Below are 13400 nucleotides of genomic sequence, written 5' to 3' on the forward strand. Positions count from 1 at the left end.
AACTGAGTGAATTAGCGTTAGTTATGCCGTCTTAGATAGCGCCAAATAAAGTGTCATTAAATTCCCAAACGGTGATTAGGTGGCAGGATAAAAAAGTAGAGCCCAAAAATGCTTGACTAAACAGCAGAAGTATGAATATAATCACATACTTCCTGCTAATATAATATTTTGAGAAAGAATGGAAAATATTGTGCAAGTCAATGATCTCATGCAATATCTCAGAAATATCTCCTGCAGGCATACATTTTATTGGGAGGAGCCAGACGTAACTCTGTGTTTTGAGGAGAATGATGGAAGATTAAGTGGTAGTGCAGTGAAAAAATAATAAAATTATATTACATTTAATATTACACCTTTGTTTTTGAATTTTTGATTTTTGCTTTTTCCCCTGACACTGAAAAACTGACTGTGAATGGACATTAAATAAATCTAAACCAGAAACGGGATTATTAATTATGGACTATCATGAAGTATGGACTATTATGAAGAATGAACTATTATTAAGTATGGACTATCATGAAGTATGGACTCTGTTAGTGAGAGGGTGCTAAGCTTCACATTATTATTGTGCTTTATGGCCTACCAAGCTTTTCCTTTGCTGTGAACATGATGCATATGAGTCATTCTATTTCATTGGCATGTATTGGCTATTAAACCCTGTCTGACTGAGTGCATGCTTTTCTTCTAAACTTCATGAGCATAACTGGGAACACAATAACCTGTCCTCAGAGACACAAAGAATTGTTTTTACAGTGGAGTCAGTACATCAGCCATTTCGAGCCACAAAAAGCGATTGCTGGAATCTACAATCTACAATGGATTGCAATGTGTCATGCGCTCATGACCACCAGGGGGCAGCGTACACCTAAGGATATATAAATAGACTTCTTTGATCCCGGAGAAAAAGTTCAGATGCAATAGTAGCCTAAATTGAACATGAGGGGCACGCATAAAGAGCAGCCTACTGCACCTTTACATGGTGTAAAAAAAATTCACACTAGTGCATAACACATAATTGCAAAAACATTACATATACAGAGGGATAAAGGCAAGTGAGTTAAAAGACCCTCAGCAGAGCAGTAATATGAACTGTGTGGTGGGTGGTGGGTGTATAAACAGAAACCAAGGTCAAAAGACAGCAGAGGGGCCAGGCTATGATTAAACAGTTGACTGCTGTGAAGTAAATATTAATGTTATATAAAGCATCATCTAACCATACATAAGTGCAATAAACAACACTTGCTTTCAATGTTTAGTCTAAATGGTGGTGTGTGTTTTCCTGTTAGGTTGATAAATTATGAGTAAATCTATTTAGTTATCTACATGAAGCTGTGCGGAAACTATCGGAAGATCAAGATAAATGTAGCACTTCTCATGGATGTGGATGAAATAGATGTGGGATTTTAGGTATAACTGGATCATGACCTTTGACAGTGCGCTCATGATGTATTTCCGTTTGTCAGTAGTCTGTTAGATAAATTGTTACATATTTAGGCCATTTGTCCCTAGATGATACTGCAGGGTGTTGACGTGTTACTTCAAGACTCCCATCAATGGTCTCATTACATTTGGTCCCGTGCTGTCACGGATACAGACACACACACATCAGCTATCCATCATACAGATGGCTGTAAACTGTTTTTCACAACTTGACAAACTTGAAAAAAAAATCTCATACACACATTCCATGACTGTCTCTATTCCAAACATGACCTCGTAAGTTATTTAAATGAAAGTTGAGAGTTTGCATGACGCAAACTCTTAAAGCCAGAAACATGAATTCATCCTTCCCTCCTTCTGTTTGTGTAATGATTGAAGGAATAATTCACTCAAATAATAAACACACACTAGACACTAATGACCTTCTCTGTGATGTTTGCATGGGCACTGTTTAGGTCAACATCCATATTTGTACATAATGTTGAAATATATGCAATTCTTGCACACACACACACACACACACACACACACACACACACACATACAAATTTTATGAATGTTTCTCTGTATGTATCTTCTCTGAATGTATCTTACCTAACTACACTGCAGTTACTTACCATGAATATTCTTTGGGTTTATATATAAGCCAAAGAACAGGTGAGTTTTACATGTGAGCATCAATAACGTTTGATTTACTCCATATGAATTTGTAAATGGTTGTTCTTTCTCTGTGCTAAAAATATGTAAAGCATTGTACAATAATAATAAATAACAAACTTGAAGATAAGAAGATAATCTATTTTCCTGTTGTGCACCACAATGGGACAAATAATTTTAAACAAAGACGTGTTGAACAAAATTCACTACCAGCTCTTCAGAAAATGCACCACTCTGTTTTGAAAATCAAGACTGTGTCTTCGTATAAAGTCTCTGCCATTTCTCTTTGTTCTTCACATGTCTACTTTCCTACAACCCGCTATTCTGACTAAATAGGTAGCTTCAGTTTGACTTTGTTATTTCAACCTCCTCCCACAAGAGGGCAGGCTTGCACTAAAACACTGAAGGGTGAAGGGTGGGGGGTGGAACTACACACTGCAGGGTGGTCGATCATCTGGACCAGACCTTGGCACCCCTGCTCTGCAGGATCATTGGTAACCTGTAAATTAATTTATTTACTTATTAGGGTTCACACACACATAGTGTGGGAACCCTATTGTAATTGCTGGTATTTTTCTTATTTTTCTTATTCTTTTGCCCATTTTTTGACATAAAATGCATCGTGCAGCCTAGACCGTAATGCCTAGAAAACCCAATCTTGGCAAAAAGGTTCAGTTACCTCCAAGGACCAGATTCCCATACAGGGACCCCAAATTGGCCTGATGGTGGCGCTATAGCAGACCATATTGACTTTTTGTCCATATCTCCTACACCGTAGGTCCTAGAACCAAAATTCCAGTTCCTATGCATTCCTTGACTAAATTCAATAGGACAATTAATATACAACCATTAAGCTCCGCCCACTTAGATTTCGAGTTAATTTGCATAATGTGCAAAATCACACACATCTTTGAGCGCGAACTAGTCCCTGGATTTTTCACATACGTGCACATATGTGGTATCAAAACGTTCAGAAGAGTCTGAACTTTAAAATGTATCCAACAAAAATGCTAATTTCTTCACTACCTAGTCAGTATAAGCCAATCAAATGAGGGGGCGTAAATTCAATAGTAAATTTTGCACAAATGGAACTCTAACTTAAGAAAACTTGCATGTAATGAGATGGCACTTCACAGACAGCTTCCGTGTGAGGGTCTGGGGCAGCTCGCAGTGGTTGCCATACCTCACCTGCTAGGGGGCGCTATAACATGCAAAAATTTGCCCCATGCACTCAGATTGGCCGATCCACATGAAACTTGACAGACATCATCTATGGGCCTCTGGAAACCAGGTCCTAAAGCAGACATGCCATACTTCCAAAATGGCTGACATAATCGGCCAATCAGTGATCGGCACGCGTTTGACAGGCTTACCATTGGTCGATCTGCACGAAACCTCTTGGGTGTGGACAAGTGCACGCCCCCTATGACATAATCCAGCCGGGTGTCGATTGGCCACTGGGGGGCGCTATTGCAAAAAAAGCAAGTGTATCCCCTACATAATTCCACTTGGGAACATGCAATTGGACTCTTTTGATTCCTTGCAGTAGTGCGAACAACTTTCCCATTACATGTCCTATTAAAAAATGCACAGTTTATTTACAGTTAATAATAGTTTGAAATCATCACTTTTCATACTCCTCCTAGGATTTTCATACTATCATGTCAAGCAAAGTCTTATAATACTCTACAGAGTGTGAAATCAAAAAACAATCCAAAGATTTTGGATTTGAGGACACTTATACCTGCTAAATATTTTTTTAATGGACAGCATCGATACATATAATATTCATATTCTTAAAGCTCTTTCATATTTTACCCAATTCTGACCAAAATGCACAAGCCCATTCAGAATCCCATCCTGAACAAATTTGTCAAGTTTCATCTAAATCGGTTATCGTATGGCTCTACAGTGCAGTATTATATACAATGCATAAGAATGCATGTAAAGTCCCTCTGTCACCTTCTCCTTCTCACACGCACGCAAGCTGAAACTCACACTCTCAGTCTCTCTCACACTCTCACCCACATTCCCCCTCCCATCTCTGTGCCCTAAGTAAACATTGCTCTGGCTACCTAGATCTCTCTGTGTCTATTAACCAGGCACACACACATACAGGCACAAGCAGGCCTTCCTATAGCATTCACAATTGACACTTCCCTAGCCATACCCACCCATATCTCAGTGACTAACACATGCTTATACAAACTGATATTTGGCTTCTTTTTTGTCTCTCTCTCACACAAACACAGACACACACACCTTTATACCTATATGTATGTATAGTTTCTATGTATACTTATGTATGTATGTATTAGTATATGTTGTCATAGTTTGAATACATATACTACCACACACACACACACACACACACACACACACACACACACACACACACACACACACACACACACACACTTCTACCTAAATGTATGTATAGTTTGTATGCATATCTATAGTATATGTATAGTATATGTCAGTCATACCAGTGATGTCAGTCATATCAGACATGCCAGTCCAGTCATGTCAGTTATATCAGTCATGTCAGTGATGCCAGTCATGTTCTGCCAGTCATGTAAGTCATGTCAGTCATATCAGTCATGTCAGTCCAGTCATGTCAGTCAAATCTTCAAATCATTACAGTCATGCCAGTTATGTCAGTCATATCAGTCATGTTAATTTTGTTCGTCATGCCAGTGATGTCATTCCAGTCATGCCAGTCATATCAGTTATGTCAGTAATGCCAGTCATGTCAGTCATGCCAGGCTTTGCAGACTACATTCATACTTTGAATACACAGGCAGTCATGTTAGGCGTGCTACGTGTACAAGGAGTGAATTAACTAAGCATAATCTCTGGCTCCCTCAATCTCTCTCTGTCAGTAATATACAGGCCCAATCATGTATAGACAAGTGCAGGCCTTCCTATACTGTTCACATAGATGCAGCCATAGCCAGATGTGCTATTTTTGTGTCTCCCTTTCTGACACACACAGATGTCATCACACTCTACATCTGTAGAGCACACACTGGCCAAACCCAAACAGCTTTTTTTTCACTTTTAGGTCTAAAGGACCTTTTGGGCTTCCTTTTGCCTATTGAGGCCAAAATGCCTATTGGTGTGTGAACCCGCCAATCGCCGCTTGCGGCTATATTTCCTATTATTTTTTCTTCATGACACACAGACACAGTCCAGGGCAATGTTACATGTTGTCTTTAAAGCTGATGGTTAAGTAATTGAGTAATGAGTTGTAGACACTTGTTCTATTGTTCAGCATGCTGTATATTCTCAGTAGGAATGGAAATAGTCAACATAGCCTGGTACTTCATACCAGAGTGGTAATTACACTAAATGTGCACCCCTCCCCCAAAGCTATTGTATGCATCTTCTCTGGTGGTGTTTTCCTCTCAGGTCTCCCACACTGATAAATCCTGCCTTGTGAGTATCAGCCCACAGATAAGAACATAGCTGCATACAAATGCCATTGTAAATACCCTCACCTTCAGTCAGACGGATGCTCTGCGGTGTGGTCAGATCAGCTGTCATGGCTGTGGGTCAAGAGTTGAATTGTGTAAGAATTTCCTCATGAGTTTCATCATGAGCAGTGAATAAATCGTGGAATGACTGCTGTCAAACAGGAGAGCACGTCTGTCATACTTGCCAACGTGTGACATGTGACGCGTCATGTGACTGTGCCTGTATGTCAGATGGCACTGAGGTTTGAATGGTCAGGGTTTTAGTTCTGTCAGTGTGTGAACTGGCTAAAAAAGGCAGTTTTTTTGCAGAGCAATATTGAATTCTAAGTACTGTCAGCCAATATTTCAAATAGTTTCAGTTCTCCCACTCCTAAAACAAACAAACAAACAAACAACAACACAACAAATTAGACATGGCAGAGCATGTGAAAAGTGCTCCCTGATCCTTAATCAAGATGTGAAGAAAGTATTTACATATCACTTTGCACGTTCTACCCATGCTAACCATCTGCCAAGTCTCTGCCTGCATGTCTGCCGCTGTCTGTCTCTCCCCGTCTGTCTCCCTGTCTCCCTCGCCCTCCAGCGTAAACAGGATGTTTATACCAGCACGGGGGTCACTGAGCAGCATCGGCGCTGATGAGCAGATAGTCTGATGTGTGCTCCCAGTGAAATCTCTGGCCCGGAGGAGATTAACTGGGATTGGAGGTCCTGTCCGTTCCCGGGACAGTGGCGTCCCCTTCCTGTAGACGCGGGGCCCACTAGGAAAGCAGTCCAGGTTCATGAACACTGCACGCCTTTCACCAAGGCAACAGGCAGCCCGAGCACTCACAATAGATGGATTACCTTCTGAAAAGAGGTGTGAAAATGAGAAAGGCTGTTCTTGGAGGGTTTACACAACTGGTTGTAATCGGCTGGCGTAACTACAACTCTGTTTGGTTGGGGTCCTATGCTTTTTGTCAGATGAGCTTAAGTATGTATTCAGGCCTTATTTCCTCTGCTTGGTTTGAATGCATTACCCCCCCCCCCCCCCCCCCCCCCCACACACACACCCATGCACACACACACACACACACACACACACATTCTCACATAACCACCGTCATCACTGTGGCTTCACGAGTGCTTGATGTGTATTGCATAATGAAATATTTAGGTTATTACATGTTTTTTCAGTGCAATTATGATCACATGTGATGGGTGTGCCAGAACTAGTGATGTCAGGTGTGTGGGGGGGTTGCCAGTGCTGGCATGTACGTCTCTACCCTCTAGCCACCTGCTTGAGTTCACTCTGCCACCATCACTTCACTGGTTCAGCCAGTACATCCAGAGTTAGGAAACTGAACAGACACCCTCCTTCATGTTGAGCTTCTAGTTCATTAGACATCTACTCAACGGCAATAATTAAGCTACAGTTGATTCCATGTAGTTAGATGTTAATTCAGGGACTTTGTCCTGTTCTCACTTTGTCTGTGATTCTAGTGGCACTTTTCATGAATTACTTGGTTTAAAAAAGGGGCAGGTCATGTGTGTGTATTCTGTAAATGCTAATGATTACATATCAGTTATTCATAAGTATTTGCACAAACAATATTTACAAATGCATTTAGATTCTGAATGTATGTTACAGGTTTTCTTAAGACGTAGACAGAACGTAACTACACTGAACTGAACAACTAAAATGATTAAATCAGCTATCATTGTACATACTAATTGTAATAAATACTACAAAATAAATACTAATTTCTCAAAAATGTATTTTGCACATAGCACGTGTGTTGAACTTTCTGTGAAAAAAATCCCACACGAAACCTTTCATAAAGCATTGTTCACACACTGTTCTCCTTCAGAAGAGAACAACCTTCACGTCAGCTTATCGTGGTTAACCCAAGTCATTCTAACATGGTGTCACCATAATCTCCAGGTGTAAACACAAAGAAGCACATTTGTTCACACACCGGTGTGAGCTGAAGGATCAGTTAATTGGGTCAGGGGTGTATTGTCAGGCTTTGAAACAACAGAACCAAACAATGACAAAAGAGTCAGTAGAGGAAGAGTATAATATGACAAAGACGAAGAGCACTCAGCATCTTTGTAGTGGATGACGTGCAGCTGCTTTGATTGGAATGTGACAGCAGCATCAGGTATTCAGACATTCAGGCACGAAACACAGGTAAGTCATATCTACTGTACACGACAAAGCACTACACCTCTATACCAACTACTGCAGTAGAATTGTACTGTTATATTGCTCTAATTCACTCTCATCTCTTGCTTATGTGAAATACTCACAGAACTGTGGAATTCGGTGTTAGAATATGAATGACTGTCTTACCACGCTGCCGTGTTGCATGTGAGCTATATTTGTAGTGGCTACTGAAACTGAAAGACTGTTGCCAAATAATGCTTGTTCTATTTTTACAGATCTGAGAGAAGGCGAACTGAACAGGAAACTGTAAAAGCAAACGTGATGATGGCTGATTGAATATTCTTCTTACAGGAAATCCTTTTTGGAATACCAGGGGATCTTCCAAGGAATCAACCAAACCAGCACTGGACCCATTGATCATGTCACAGGAAAGAATGAACTACGTCTTACATGTTCCATCTCAATGGTCAGAGGTTGGAACAGGTGTCCATTATGCATGGTTACAGTGGTGCGATCCAGCACTATAAACTGCATTATAAACTACATGCTGACTACATTAACAGTGCTATTGTAACATTTTACTGCAACCCTTCACAGTGTAATAGAGCACACAGAATAGTGAACCCATATAAGCATAACTTCATCGACAAAGCAGGACTGACATCAAGTGAAGTGGACAGAACGTTTTTGGCCACTGGACAATTGTGGAAGTCCCCGGCCCGCACAGAGGGGGTCACATCGGGTGTCACCATCAGTAGTCAAGGACTCCTCCACCATAAGGGTTGACGTAGGAAGCGATGAAGTTCACACTGAGCAGGGGGAGTGTGAGATCAGTGTGTTTAAATCCTCTGTCCTTTTTGCACATGGTTTTCAGCTGTAATCATTTCTGAAGTTCTTCTTTCAATTTCATTTTTGTTCACTCACCAGTTTAAAGTTGATGTACTATTAAACTGAACAGTCAGAAAATACACTGAAATCGATGGCGTTGTCTTTCTGTTCTCACATTCAGTGATTTAGCCAAAACCAGATCACTGATGGTTGAAAAAGGTTGTCAGGAAACACAGGCATCAGGACTGAGCACAATAGTGATTCAAGCAACGGTATATTGCAAATCATTGTACAAGGACTGTACAAGTTAGCTGTGCATTTTACTTCCCTTGTTTCACTCACAAATATGGATTCAGTTCACATATGGCCTTGTGTGTGTTTAGGGCAGCTTTGAGAAGGCTTAAGGATTAGGTCTAGGACTACTGTTTAAGGATTAGGTCTGGGACTACTGTTTTCTTCTTTGTCAGGATCCCTGAACATCAAAAGTCTGAAACTGCTGCTTTGAAGCAACTTACTCAAGCCACCCCTTAGCAAAAAGGTAGTATACTTAAAGTTCATTTTATTAAGTATACTTCAGTATAGCAAGTATAGCTATATAGCAAGTATAGCAAGTATATATATACAGATCATATACTTTAAGTGGACTAGAAAGTATACCAATTTAATACTTTTTCGGACTAAATTGGAACATTTCTAGTAAAAAAAAAAATGTATACTCATAGTACACTTGAATGAACTTCTTTTTGGGACAGCATTGTTCCTGGAATGCACCAATGACCTTCTAGGTTTTCTCATGTATTACTGGAGCTATGAGGCCAAAACTAAAGTGAGTTTTCTCCTTCCTATTACTTTGATCACATGTAACCAGCATTTGCACCTGAATATATGTATATATTACAGTTACAGCATTCAGTAGATGCCCTTGTCCAGGGCAACTTGGAGAAGTGCTTTACAGTCAGTACCAACAATATGTCCTCGTATGAGCATAGATACGTGTTCAGAATACTACCAGGAATAAGCCTTAGGAAGAGTGGAAAAGAAGACCGTGAAAGGTCTTAAAGTCAACGAGCATACTTAAGTGCGCCGTGACTCAGTGAAAAAGTGAGTTTTCAGTCTTCGTGTGAAGACAGCCAGTGAGTCAGCTGTACGTACAGGCGATGGAGGTGGCCCGTGCGTGCCAAGACAGAGGAGAGTCGTGAACAAGTTCAACCACATTTGGCACAGTGTGGTGCAGAACAGGATTTGGTTGATGATATGAGGCGTATGGGAGCTTGCCCAAGTTTGGCTTGGAGGTGAACTTCAGCGTTTGAACCTGATTCGAGCTGCTACAGGGAACACCGGAGGAGTGAAGGCAGCATGTCGGTGATGAAGAACAACGGCCTCCAGTGGAGCCCGTTTCAAACCATCAACATACACAGCGAGGTTTCCTTGCAGCGTCTTGCCATATCCGTTTGGGTTTAGCTAGTCTTAACATACACAATGTAGGTGTTAGTGCTCTGCATTTTCTTTGTAGGAAGCCGTTATAATATTCCAGGAAAAAGAAACATAATCAAACAATGTCGATAGAGTTATATATACCAGTAGGCTATATATGTGTATGAAAGGTACTATATAAATAAAGATGCCTTGCCTTGCCTTTAGTGTTTTAGTGTTTAGTGTTTTGGGTTAGAGGGCCAAAAACACATCATTGGACACACCCACTTCAGGAGGCGGAGACTCGTGAGATTCTGTGTTGAAGAGCTTCCAGTGTTATTTTTCCAAATGCACACTGCTGGTTGAGAGTGATTTGGGCAGTAAGTAGTGTCTTTACGTCACCCGGGTACAGACACACAGGTCTTTCACACACGCTCAGAGGACCTCTGCACACACACACTCCAGGCACAGACCTGCCATACAATTCCTCGCTTGTAAAGAATTTTCACCCAGTCAGGTCAAGCTTTCCTTCCACACATTATTATTGGGCAGGTCATCCTGAGCTCCTGTGATCCTGGTAACGGTCGTTTCCACAGATGTTGGTGTTTTACTGAAAGGACCAACAGTTTAGGAAATAACGAACAGTTGCCTCTTTGCTGGGTGTTTAGCTTTAAAAAAAAAAGTCATTAAATATTTCTGGTGTTCCAATGTAACTCTAACCAAAATGGATCTCTATAGCCTGTGTTCATTATTTGTATGTAAAATGTGATTTATCATACAAATGTAATGCTAGGTGCTTAAACATATCCCCTAGCTAGAGGAAAGTCCTGTTTTATCTTGGCCGTGTCTAAGTAAATTTGATGTGTGACTTAAATCAGGTGTACAGGAGTGGAGGAGGTTCTGGACTGTGATGTTCTGTAGGGCTCCAAGACTAGAATCTGTAGAATCTGTGAGCATGAGACAAAATATCGACTGCTCGTGACATATAGCCAATATAGCAGAAAAAAAGCTAGTAAAAATGACAAATACACTGGCATCGGACTTCCTAAACAAAAGAAAGATAAGAGCAAAGTGTTCAATTAAACTGTCCTCAACTAAACTTGAAGAATGATCCAACCAGCAGTGGCTCTGGTGTGGGAAGCGGGATGTGCCATGACTCTCCGGCACACGCGATCCAGCCCAGGCCTTGGGTTCTGTATCTCTTGGATCGAATCCATGAAAACAATTCTTTGGCATGGATGTACTATGGAAACCATTAGAACCAACTACCCTTGGGCCCTGGTTTGATCCAAAGCAGTATAGCCATGATAATATTCATTCCCAGGAGATATTTTAAGGGCAAACTGTTTTGGGTGTGCTATTCTACGTATTCTAAAAATACCTCCCCCCTTGACTTTTAAACATCCCTGAGGTTTTGGAATGTTAATAAAAAGTCAAAGTATGTAACTCATAAATCTCCGGTCAAACTAACTATAAATGCTCATTTTTTATGTTTTGGATAGAAACTGCTGGTTTAGTTGTCGTAGAAAAACAAGCCTAGTGTTGCTTATTTGGTGCTGTTCTAGACATGCACAATGTGACTTGGTGAAGGAGCTGAACCCTCTGAACACGCTGAATTCTGATCCTGCACCCATTCTTGACTTTAATCTGGAACTTCATGCATACAGCTCATCTGCTCTTAGTCCAGCACTCGGTGAGGGGGCAAGAGGATATGCCCAGGGGTCTCGCTGCACATATCTACAGGGGAAATGGGAAGCTCGGGGGTCAGAGATAATGGCAGAAACAAATTGGTCTAATGTGATGAAGCTCTCTCTCTCTCTCTCTCTCTCTCTCTCTCTCTCTTCCCCACTCAGACTTTCTCTTTCTGTCTTTCTCTCCATTTAGCTCACCATCCAGACACCTCCTTGGTATATTTTCATACTCCATTCTCCTGAGGTGACCTCCCCACCACCTCATTTTTCTCCACCATCTTCATCCACGGACGTTCACATTAGACAGTGAGTCTTTCTCATCATGCACTGAAGCATACCCTACCCTTCGCCTTCATCACCACCCCTCGGGCCATCTCCAGTGTCTCGTTCATCAAGACTTCCTGCCAGTGAGAGCCCACACAGATCTAAACAATAAGGCTGGCTTTCCTGCTTCTAACCCGGGGAGCATAAACACAGGTGGCTGGGCGCTGATGCAGGGGCCCAAAGGGAGAAATGTGGCATACAGATGCCCCGTGGAACTCTGGGATCATGTTTTAAATGGATAAATCTGGCTACAGGCTGCAGGTCTGCAAAAAAAACATTTTTACCCAGCGAGCAATGATCAATAAGAACTGTTTGACCATGACGATCTGATTGGTCAAGAGGATCTGTTTGACCGTGACGATCTGATTGGTCACGAGGATCTATTTGTGGCCATGAGGAACTGTTTGAACATTCTTTTGTTTCAGATCACAATCACATGAACTAGAGTCCTGCTTGAATTTTGTTTCATGAGCACTGGAAAATATGGAGCATATAAGGCAGCAGGCTGACCAGAAGACATGGATGTCATCTTGGAGTTGATTAGAAGAGGAACATTTGTGAGATGATGGTTCCTTATCAGACTTACTCTACATAAGGATGCCAGTTTTGTGTTGCTTATTTATATAAGCCACACAAGCTATGAGCTACAATTATCTTAAGTATTTTCAGGAAAACGAACTGCCATTTGTTCCTGGAAGCCATGGAGGGCTGCAGTGGTGTAATGGAAAAGTTCACCCATATGATTATTATAGCTCCAAAACTGAAAATTACACTGCACCTAGTCCCACCTTAAAACCAGATGCTTTTACTTAGTCATTGCGACCACTGGTCATCTCAGTTTTCACTCATCTCATTCTCACATCATCTCACACTGTCTACCTCTCCAGTGTTTAGATTCTAGCAGTTTCTTAGCTGCCTCAATTTTGCCTGGTTTCAACCGGCCCTGGTACAGGTACAAGGCCTTAGAGCCCAGACTATGCAAACAGCTGACAGGGGAGAAGACAGAGGACATAGCCTCTCTTTGGAAACGCACTGATTCTACACCTAGGTGATCTCTGGTGAATGCGAAGTCATGGCTGATGAAGAAAAGCCTCTTGGTTAGATGGCCGGCACCACGGCACTGGAGGGGGTGTTGGGTCATCCTCCATGGCTGGACTAGTGTTGTCCATGAGTGATAAACAGTGGCTTGGGTCAACAGGGAACGTGTTATCTCTGCATATCTTATACGGGGTTTAGCCACCCAGCAGAGCCCACTGCCGGCAATGCCAAACACCTCCATTCTTCTCTTTGAGCCGGAGAAAATGGCAGACCATAACAGACTCCTCCACTGAAGGAGGAAGTACTACCATCTAACAGAAAAGAGGATATGTGAGATGCATATCACACTAATAGGCCAAGAGTGCAGGAGTGGACGAACTTGTCTTT

The sequence above is a fragment of the Brachyhypopomus gauderio genome, chromosome 12 (genome assembly GCF_052324685.1).
Source record: "Brachyhypopomus gauderio isolate BG-103 chromosome 12, BGAUD_0.2, whole genome shotgun sequence".
In the NCBI taxonomy this organism is placed as follows: domain Eukaryota; kingdom Metazoa; phylum Chordata; class Actinopteri; order Gymnotiformes; family Hypopomidae; genus Brachyhypopomus; species Brachyhypopomus gauderio.